The sequence below is a fragment of the Peromyscus eremicus genome, chromosome 1 (assembly GCF_949786415.1).
Source record: "Peromyscus eremicus chromosome 1, PerEre_H2_v1, whole genome shotgun sequence".
NCBI classification, from domain to species: domain Eukaryota; kingdom Metazoa; phylum Chordata; class Mammalia; order Rodentia; family Cricetidae; genus Peromyscus; species Peromyscus eremicus.
This window is the reverse complement of record NC_081416.1, coordinates 187458985-187470186: the sequence shown is the minus strand read 5'-3', so window position 1 is coordinate 187470186 and position 11202 is coordinate 187458985.

The following is an 11202-nucleotide window of genomic DNA, read 5'->3' as shown; positions in this document are numbered from 1 at the left end:
AAAATCTAGCAGTTGCTTAGTCCACATGGCTGGTTGTCTTGTCTCTTTTCAGTACATAATGGAATCCCAAAGAGGTAGGCTCCAATGCCAGTGAAACAATGGATGTGCTAGCAAAAAAAAATGACCTAACAAATGGGCAGTGAGCAAAATGATGCCTCTTTCCATGTCTACCAGCAGAAGGTGTGGCCTATCCTCTCTATCCTTTTCAAAGGTGTTGGTCCTTCAGCCTCAAGATGTGGATTAATGGCATTTTTCTCCCTGTCTGAAATTCCAGACTAAAAGTGGATTTATTCATGTCCAAATAAGCAAAAATAGTATCTCTTGGGTATGCCCTTCATTTCTGGATTCTAGTTCATTTCAGATGTAGTAAACTTGATAACCAAGAATAACCATCACACCTAGCAACATCAGAAGCTGTGCTTATAAAATCTCACCAACATGACCACCCAAATGTGGGCTGGACAAAACCAAGAACAATGGACATGCCAAAGTAGTTAGGGCAATAACCACAGGATGAGTCTGGGGACCGACTGGACCTACTGTGGGTGAGACATCAGCCAAAGCTCCATTAGTCACATGGCCTCCATAAGCCCCTACTTTAACTGGAGGTCACCATGTTTCCTGATTCCCCTGGTGTAGCACGAATTGTTAGAAGGTTTTATTAATAAAAACAATCCTGGAGCCTGGTACTGGGGTCAATACTGGAAGATCAGAGAAGCAGAACAAGCCACAGCCACCTCACCTTGCCAGTTCTTCAGCTGAGATCCTGTTTCCTCAGACTGGAAGCCTTCGAGTCCTCATCTGAAAGTATTTTAGCTCAACTGTTGCTAAACGCCTAAAAGCTTATCCACCTAGTTTTTCATGCCTTATATACCTTTCTGCTTTCTGCCATTACTTCCTGGGATTAAAGGCACGAGTCCCCCTGCCTGGCTATTTCCAGTGTGGCTTTGAACTCACACATATCCATGCCTCCACAAGGCTAGGATTAAAGGTGTGAGTGCCACCATTTTCTGGCCTCTATGTCTTTCTAGTAGCTGTTCTGTTCTCTGACCCCAGATAAATTTATTAGGGTGCACGATATATTGGGAAATACAATATCACCACACCCTGGAATAAGCTTCAATTCAGAACCAACTGTTATAGAAATGTAGGGTACAGATATGATAGAATGAAAGGGTAGATTATTGAATCTGCTTTTAAAGAGCAACAACTTGTTTAAAATATTTTACATTGCTATAGATTTTAGTTTATTGATACAAATTTAAAGTTAATTTTGTTATACTTTATGTATATTTCTACTCTTGTCTGAGGTATGTTTGTGCAGCTCATTTGAAATTGTAATGGATAATTAAGAAATACAGGTTTATAATTAGTCTTCTTGAAAGTCAATCTTTAGTCATGTTAATTAAGTTTTTAGGTATACATAGATATAATTCAATTAGGCACGTAAACTTCAAACACTTCAAAGACCTACAGAATATGGCTTTTAAAATGCTTTAAAAATTTAGACTTTCTGGACAGTGAGACATGTCTGGTCCTGGCAGCACCAATTTACTTAAAAAAGAAAGATGGACATAAAAGACTCTCTATAATGAGTTTATCTTCTTCTTGGCAAAAACTGCCATTTGGGGAAGAGGCTGCTCTTGTCTGGACTGATGATAGTATGTTGTATAAACTGGACATACAGGACCCATAGGAAAATGACTACTGAATTTGCCAAAATTGGGCAAAATGGTTCTTCAGGTTCCTGCTTTGCAGAGAAGACTCACAAGTATTCTACAAGACACAAGAAGAAGAAGCTATAAACTCTAGGCCTAGTGACTGAAGATGGATGCCCCAACATTAGAGAGGATCTTTGGATCACTGTCCAGGCAGGCAACTGTCTGTGTCAAATACCAAATTTTGGAAGTTGTTTGCAATGCATTTCCTGTTTACTAAGGTAATATTATATCTTTCTGTGGTCTTTCATGGAGTTGAAGACTAGATAGTTTCTCTGGAGTTTTGATAGAATCCAGTCAATCTGGTCAGGTAGTTGTTTTCAAGGTGGCATTTTATACCAGCTTAAGTCACATTGGTTCTGATGTTCTGTGTACATCTTTATTTCATGTTGTTGAAATTTTGTATGTTATCTTCAGCTGGAAATTCATCTATTTCTTCTTTTTTTGGTATATTTTTTGAGACAGGGTTTCTCTGTGTAGTTTTGGTGCCTGTCCTGGATCTTCCTCTGTAGAACAGGCTGGGCTTGAACTCACAAGATCTGCCTGGCTCTGCCTCCTGAGTGTTGGGATTAAAGGTGTGTGCCACAACCGATGGGCCAGAAATTCATCTATCTCAATAAGAGTTTCAAATTTAGTATCATAAACTTCTTTAATGGCAGTAAACAGGAGATCCAGTTGATCACTCATTTCAATCAAGTAGGCTGTGCAGTTACCTTGGGTAATTTTCCAGACATGATAACAGGACTGCTGCTGATGCAGACATCAATCTTGGTGGAAAAGAAATAACCACCACTTTACTAAACCATCATAATCCCTAACAAGTAACTAAACATTTTCTTTGTACCCACAGGTAAGTTAGTCTTCACCCCTCATCAAGGAACATTCCCTTTTCAACAGAGAACACTACAAAAATCCACAAGTAATTAAAATGCAGAGTTGTGGAGCCAGGCCCAATGGATACATCTTTAAAACACTCCTGTACCTAAAGCTCAAGCTTCATTCATGAAGTGGAAGATGTAGAGACTGTAAGACTTAGAGGACCAGAGAGTTAGTTGTGAGACTGTTTCTCCTGGTGTATGAGACAAAGTTCTCTAATGTAACAGAACTTATAGAATGAATGTGTGTGTGTGTGTGTGTGTGTGTGTGTGTGTGTGTGTGTGTGTGTGTGTGTGTTAGGGATTTACTGTAATGACTTACAGGCTGCTTTCCAGTTAATCCAAGTAAGGCTGGATGTAACAGAAAGGCCAAAAATCCAATAATTTCTAGTCCCAAAGGATCGCTGTCTCAGCTGGTGTTCAGTACATGTTGGAAGCCCAAAGAAGATTCCAATGCAAGTGAAGGAATGGACATGCTAGCTAAAAAATTAGCCAACAAACAGGCAGAGAGAAAATGACTCCTATTCCCATGTCTTTGTATGCTTTCAGCAGAACGTGTGGCCAGATTAAAGGTATATCTTCTAGTCTCTCTATCCTGATCAAAAGAGTGTGTTCTTCAGCCTGAAGAGGTGAACTAATGTCATTTGTCTACCTATCTCAAAGTTCCAGAGTAGAAGTGGATTCAGTCACTTAAAAATAAGCAAAAATAATGTTTCTCGGGTATGCCCTCCATTTCTGGATTCTAGTTCATTCCAGATGTAGTCAAGTTGACAGCCAAGAATAACCATCACACCTAGCAATGCCAGAAGCTTTGTCTACCATGATAAATGATGACCCCATGGGAATAGGAAGAAGCAGAGTGCTAGAGAGGTCCCCAGAAATCCACAAGATACCTCAACTATAGACTACTGGCAATGTTTGAGAGAGTGCCTGAGCTGACCTATTCTGAGATTGGATGGCCGAACATACTGTCATGATAGAACTCTTATCCAGTGACTGATGAAAGCAGATGCAGAGTTCCATGGCCAAGCCCCAGGTGGAGCTAGGAGTCCAATCGGCGAGAGAAAGGAGGGAATATATGAGCAAGAGATATCGAGACTATGATTGGAAAAAGCACAACGACAAATAGTCAAACTAGTGGAAACACATGAACTTTGAACCAATAGCTGAGGAACCCTCATGAAACTGGACCAGGCCCTCTGGATTAGTGACACAGTTGATTAGCTTGAACTGTTTAGGAGGCCCCCAAACAGTGGAACCCAGACTTGTCCTTGGTGCATGAGTTGGCTTTTTGGAACCTAGGGTCTAGGCTGAGACACTTTGCTCAGCCTTGGTGTAGGGAGGAGGGGACTGGACCTGCCTCAACTGAATCTCCCAGGCTGGGCTGACTCCCCAGGGGAGATCTTGCCGTGGAGGAGTTGGGAATAGGAGGTGAATTGGGGGGGGGGGGAGGCTGGGTGTGGGAGGAGGGAGAACAGGGGAATCCGTGGCTGATCCGTAAAATTAAATTAGTTATAAAATAAAAATATTTTTAAAAAATTTCACCAACATGGCATCCCAAATGTGAGCTTGAAATGCCAAGAACAATGGACATACTCTAGTGGATGGGTAAAAGCCCACAATGCCTCAACACTACAAAGAGAATTACAGGCAAGTGGGGGGTTCTGGGAGCAGGAGAAATAGTCTCCCCTGGGAAGAGCACACTAACTGGTTACTCAATATAAAATGGTTAACAATGAAAACACATGTACAAGTAACATAATATATACTGAGCAGTTTAGTTATCATTATATGTATATACAAATAGACATATATGCATACAATAAAAATTAATAAAAAGATGCTATGCTTTTAAGTACAAGCATAGAGGTGTATGGGAGAATTTGTAGAGAGGAAAGTGAGAGAAGAAAAGCTCTAATTATGTAATAAATTCAAAATTATAAATCTAAAAAATAAATAAAACAAATAACAAACAATTACAAACCCAGACTAAAACTAAAACAAACAAATGAGATACATATCTACTTGGGAAAGCAGACAGGAATCATTTAAGCCTCCATGATGCCCTAGCAACAATGACAGTCATGAATAGAAATGATAACTAATGTTGACATAATGTGGGGAGAGGAGATCAAACACTGCTGTGGGAGTGAGTGTTAGAAAATGAACTTTTGAAATCAGTCTCACATTCTCAAAACAATGAATAAATGAAAGAAAGAAAACTACTCTGCTACCCAGTCACAGCACTGATGTTGACACTATTCTTGTGGAAACAATTATAAACATCTACTAATGGCAGATAAAGAATCAATGAAAATTAAAGATGGGAACCAACACTGTTTATCTTGGTGAACCAATGAGGTTCTATTTGTTTTCTCTTTTTGGGATGCTTTTTCCTGCATGTGTGTCAGTGTACAGATGTGATCCTAGCGTTAGCAGAGACGAGAAGAGGGCATTGGACATCCAGGAATTGAGGTTACAGGATGAGTACCCATGTGAGGGTGCTAGAAATACAAAGTGAGTCTTCTGAAAGAGCACACAGTACTCTAAAGCACTGAGTCATTTCTAATGCTATGTAGACCCATGAGTTTTATTGGGGTGACCTTCCAACTGGCAGTGAGAGGTTAGTTATAAAATCACAAAGGACTCAGAGACAGCTGCATCACCCTGTCAAGGAGAAGCCTAATGAAGCGAGAAACCTGGGAAATCACTGCACAGCTTGCAGGCAGCTTAAGGAAGGTTGGAAGTGTCTCTCAAGCCACTCACTGCCTCTTCCAGACAGCTTGTCTTCTTCTCTTGCCTGGTCCAGGCAACTTGCATAGTGTCTGCTCCATGCCTTGTCTGAGCATCTTCTGTGCATGTGAACTTGTCTGACAGTTTCAGTAGTCCTTACTGATTATATATGCTTGAGGCAAGAGAGCACTGATGAATCTTGCCAGTTTCTGTGACTTCCTGGAGCTATTAAGTTGTCTAAAAGTTTCTGGAGATTCTCTGCATAATGGGGTATTTCACTTTCCCTCACAAAAATGGCAGTCAACTCTTGTGTCAGGACCACTTTGGGATCACATATCAGATTCCCTGCATATCAGATATTTACATTATGATTCATATCAGTAGCAAAATTACAGTTAAATAGTATAACAATAATAATTTTACAGTTGAGGGACACTACAACTAGAGGAACATTTCAAAGTGTCACAACGATAGGAAGGTTGAGAACTACTGCCTTGGAGTGTCCCATTCCTTTATGTAGCTTTTAATATCCTGTGTATAAGGATCATCCTACAAAATGAAAGTGTTTAATCTCAGAGAAAATTGATACACAGTAAACACTCCTAGGCTGAACTCCATGGACTTGCCATTTCTCCAATGAGAATTTTCCCATCATGTTCAATGCTGCTTTGTTGATAGTATTTAGGATACAGAATCAACCTAGATGTTCATCAACTGACAAATGGGTAAATCAGAATGAGCTTCCTACTTCAAACTTGTTGCTTTTTGTGTACAAGTAAGACTACATGTAGAAGCCAGTGAGGCAGAAATATACCTTCAGTGGGGAGAAGCAGGAAGAGAGGATGAATAGTATAATATAGGTGATAGGAAATTAGAGATTGGGCAGAATATTCAAAAATGTGATGCATGGATGGAGAAGAGAGGGGACTGCTGTAAGGTCAACCCAAATGAGATGTCCATGAGAAGCTACATGGGAACCTTTCATTTTGTAACGCAAGTAAAAAATACAATAACAAAAGAGAGTAGAACACAAGTATTACTAAATATGGGTCATGGAATACTACATGTTAGATTTTCAACTAGGGATGGGCAAGAAGAAAGGAGGAGGTGTGGGAGGGTTAACCAAAGGATGACTGTATGAAGAAGCTTCATGAAATCCCACTGTTTTACAAGTTAATTGGAAGTATAATTTTAAAACTTTAAACAGAGGTATCACACATGGGTCAATAATGCTGCTCCCAGTCACAGGAATATTAAATGGAACTCTCTGTGCCAAGTACTGGTTATCTGCCTAGGACCTACTTGTCAGGGGGGCCTCAGAGCCACCTTAAACAAAACAGGACATTGCCAGTGATCTTGCTTGAGTTCCCTAAGTGTATGGTGTTGCTAAAGACACCAAAAACATGGTGTGTATTGTTAGTGTGTGTGTGTGTGTGTGTGTGTGTGTGAGAGAGAGACAGAGAGAGAGAGAGAGAGAGAGAGAGAGAGAGAGAGAGAGAGAGAGAGAGAGAGAGAGAGAGAGAAAGGTACACAATGTAGAATATACCTTGAAACTCTCCTTCATGGTTACATTTTGTAGGCTGCTCTCAGAGAAAAGATGTTAACTGTCTTACTTACCCCTGGACCCTGTGTCATACAATACCATCCTTCTAGGCAAGTTGTTTGTACTGGTGCAATGGTAGCATGACTATTTATGGGCATAATCAATGTCTCTCTTGATTGGATTTCAAAGCTGATCCATAAAGACAAATTCATGCCATGGTCAAAAAACAAAGCTTGGGAACTCTAAGTCCAAGAAGAGTACCTATTGATGCTTTGTTAAGGATCTTTTTGTTAACCTGACCTCTAAATATTCATGTTTAGAATTATCAATTTTTACTACTCTCAATCTTAGTGAAAGAAGTCTCTTGAAGGTAGTATTGGGTAATTCTGTGTGGAGTGGTCATACAATCTGTGCCTTAAAATCTGGATGCAGACTTCACCCTCTTTCTCTGCCCTCTCTCTGCTCTGCTCCCTCTCCCCCCACCATCTTACTCTCTCTCATCAGGCCTGGCTTTCCTCTTTCTCCTCCAACCTTTTCCCTCCTAATAAAGCTCTAAAAACTGACACTGGGTTCTGTCGTGATCATGACCTTTCCATGAGGTAACTAGCGCCACCACCAGTGCTGTTTATCATCCTTTCACTTATCCTCTGAAGCTTCTTAATTCCCACAGTTCAAAAAATCACATTCAGCACTACTGTCTTCCATGCTCCCACTAGTATGGCACATTAAGTATGACTTAAAGTAGAAAATAACTGATTTTCTAATCCTCAGTCCCAAAGTCCATATTACTGCAAACAAAAACATGGTCAGGCCTATCATAGCAATACCCCAGTTCCCGGTACCAACTTCTGTCTTAAAGTTTCTATTGCTGTGAAGAGACACCTTGATCATGGCAACTCTTATGAAAGAAAACATTTAATTAGGTCGGTCCTAGAGCCACCCCAAACAAAACAAGTCATTGCCAGTACTCTTGCTTGGCCACCTGCCAGAGGCCATTAAGAATATACAGCAGATGGCAACTGATAATCCAGGTGCTGACTCACCAGAGAAATAACTCCCTGATGGAGGAACCTCAAGCAAGGCTTACGGGACTACTGACTGTAAACACTGTTGCTTCTGTCTGTAATTTTTCCCATGTGCTACTACATTTCTTCCCTAAAAACAGCTATGGGTATTTCCCCAATGCTTGTGTTTATAGCATGCATATATTCCATCTATTGAGCATATATATTTATGAATGATCAAGACAATGACTTCTCATTAAGCTATATAATTTTGATAAACAAAAATTTACTAGGACATGCTTCATAACTAGATCTATGGTTCCACAAAGACTTTAAGACACCTAGGCCCCCCTGTTTTTTTATCATTAGTTCAGATTGGTATAAAGTAAACAATTTCTTCACAATTCTAAGACAAGCCACATACAGTTTACTGATTCAAAACCTCAAGAGCAAATTCAAACTAGACTGAATGTCTCTGTAAATGGATATGCACAGGGACAGAGTTGCAGATGTCTAACCAAGGTTATTAAATACAAAGCAACCTAAAATACTATACCAGTTTCTCTAGTGAGGCCTGGCTGATAACAGTGACCAGCAACCATTCCCTACTAAATCCCTTAGCAAATAACACCATGCACAAACTTCCAACCTTAGTTTATGGTATAAAATTCAAGGCTCAGGTAACTAACTGTTTATGTTTAAGTCCTAAAATTTATATGGAGGACAACAATAGCAATTAACCAATTAACCAAATCCAGACAGAAACAGCTTTATGCAGGAAAAGTTTCACTATTAGCCAGAACAACAGAGAATGGTTTGGCCTCACAGCCTTGAATAAAGAGTATCAAGTTCCCTGCCTTACGATGTGGGGTTAGAAACAGGATAAGAGAATATATTTTTAGATTTGGAACACTTTCAGTACCACTGCCGGGAAAGTGCCAAGCACCATGTCCCTGTGTATGTGTTGTCATGGAATGTGCTATGACCCTGAGAGGTAGCTTTTGTAACTTTTCTTTTTATTGCGTCAAGCCTTCTGTTGACTGTGTATATAAGCCACACAGAACAAAGAAGCCATGAAATTAGAACTGAAAAGAAGCTAGAGAATTAGAGCTAAAAAAACACAAAAAAACAAAACAAAAACAAACAAACAAAAAACAGAAAATTGGAGCTGTAAAAGAATAACATATGACCCCCTCAGTTCATGTCTGAGTCTAATTCACTGAGATATATAAACTTATTTCTAAAGATCCTCAGATTAAAAAAAAAATTCCTAAAATCCCACTGCTCTGTAAAGCATTCTTTCTGCAACCCTGGGTGCAGTCTTGGGAGCTGGTCTTTCAGGCTGCAATAGCTACCGTAAATAGTGCTGCTGAAGACTCCAAAGACTTTGGTTGTAGAGACAGAGAGCAATCTTGAATTTACCAGGGAACTCTCCTGGCTGGCTAGATTTTGTAGCACTGTAATGTAAGGTCCTGTGCAGGCTGTTCTCAGAAAAATAATGTCAATGATCTTACTCCTGGACTATGAATCCTACAGTACCAACCTGCTAGCCAAGATGTGTGCACTGGTGCAATACCGGCATCACCATTTATGGACACAACCAACCTCGCTCTTCATTGGATTTCAAGCCTACATCATAGACAGAAATTTATGCCATGGTAAAATCATGGCTTGGGAACTACAGGTTCAAGGGCAGAACCTATTGATATTTTGTTAATGATCATGTTGTTAATCTGCCAGCAAAATATTCATGTTTATAATTATCAACTTGTACTACTCTCATCTAATGCTGTCTGCGGGACCAGCCTCCAGGCAGCACAGGACTTGAAGGGAAAATCCATAGCATTGACGCAAACTAGATTTTTTTTTTTTATCTGAGAGAGTTAGTGAAAAACATACTCACATACTCTCTTGATGGTTTCCTTCTTTATTCTCCAGCTTTTTCTTATGGACTGACTGAACTGGACTAGGTTGGCCATGAACCTCAACAGCCATACAAAAGCATACTTATAGATTGTTACATAAAGTATTTCCTCATACCAAGGTCCCTAACCTTAATTTGCATGTCTTACTGAAGAAGACTATCACATCCCTCCATGACTCTAGTCCTTCATTATGCATTGTGTGTAATACACAATAATACAAGAGCCCCAGGTGTGCCTAAGGTGTCTTGTGACCAAAGTCATGGGATGGCTGCAAGGCCCCCTTCTGTAAAACAATCATTGTTTTCCATAAGGATTCTTTAAGGTCAAGGTGCTCCTAAAAAAACACATGTTCAATCAAATATCTACCCCATATAGTGATTCTTCTAAATCCCTACAGAGTAAAGGTAAAAACATTTTGTTTCAGGTAATGATGCACACCAAGACTTGTGACTATGTCTTTCAGCATTAAAATTAAAGGAATTCATGTTGGCCTGGCTCCTGGGATTCAACTGTTTCTCTAACCATTAACTTCAGTTATGATCTAGGCAGCTCCTTAAGTGAAACTCATAGGCTCTAGACATGTAATATTTCCTTGTATTTACCTTTATTCATCAAAACTCTGTATAAGCTAATATTATTATTATTATCAATTAGATAGTACAGTATAAGAAGAAATCATCTTCATAGTAATCCACAGGTAAAAATGCCCAGTAGAATGGGATGTTTCCATGAGATAAACACATTACATTACAGGCAGTAGGGAATCTCCCCACACCCAATTCAACCATGGCAGATTATCAGAGAAAGATAGCAACAACAAACATGTAGAGGCACAGCAGGAGGAAAAGAAACTCTGTGGTCTGTGGTCTTGGGGAGCCTTGCCTGACTGAGATTGGCCCATCAGTGAGTCTCCTCCTGGTGGGATGACACCTTGAACTTCAATTGCCACCTGCTGCTACTCTGACATGGACACTGGCACTCATCCTTGGTGAAAGAAGTCTCCTGGCGCAGTTGGTAGTGAGTAATACAGAGACTTAAAACTAAGAATAAGCAATTTTGTAAGAATGGGAAATTGCCACTTCATCATGGCTAAGGGTGGGTCCCACAAGTCTCCTTTACTTCCATGAAGGTCTACTGGCAGTTAATGAAAGCGTGGTAGTTTGACTGTATTTGGCCTGCATAAGCTCATAAGCAGTGGCACTACTAGGTGTGGCCTTGTTGGTGGAAGTGTGGTCTTGTTGGAGAAGGCTGGATGACACATACCTTTAATCCAGAACTTGAGGCTGAAGGGCACACTAATCTGGGTCACACCTTCTGTTGGAAGTATGTCACTGTGTGAGTGGACTTTGAGGTCTTTTTCTGAAGCTTCCCTCAATGTGACTGTCAGTCAACTTCCTGTAGCCT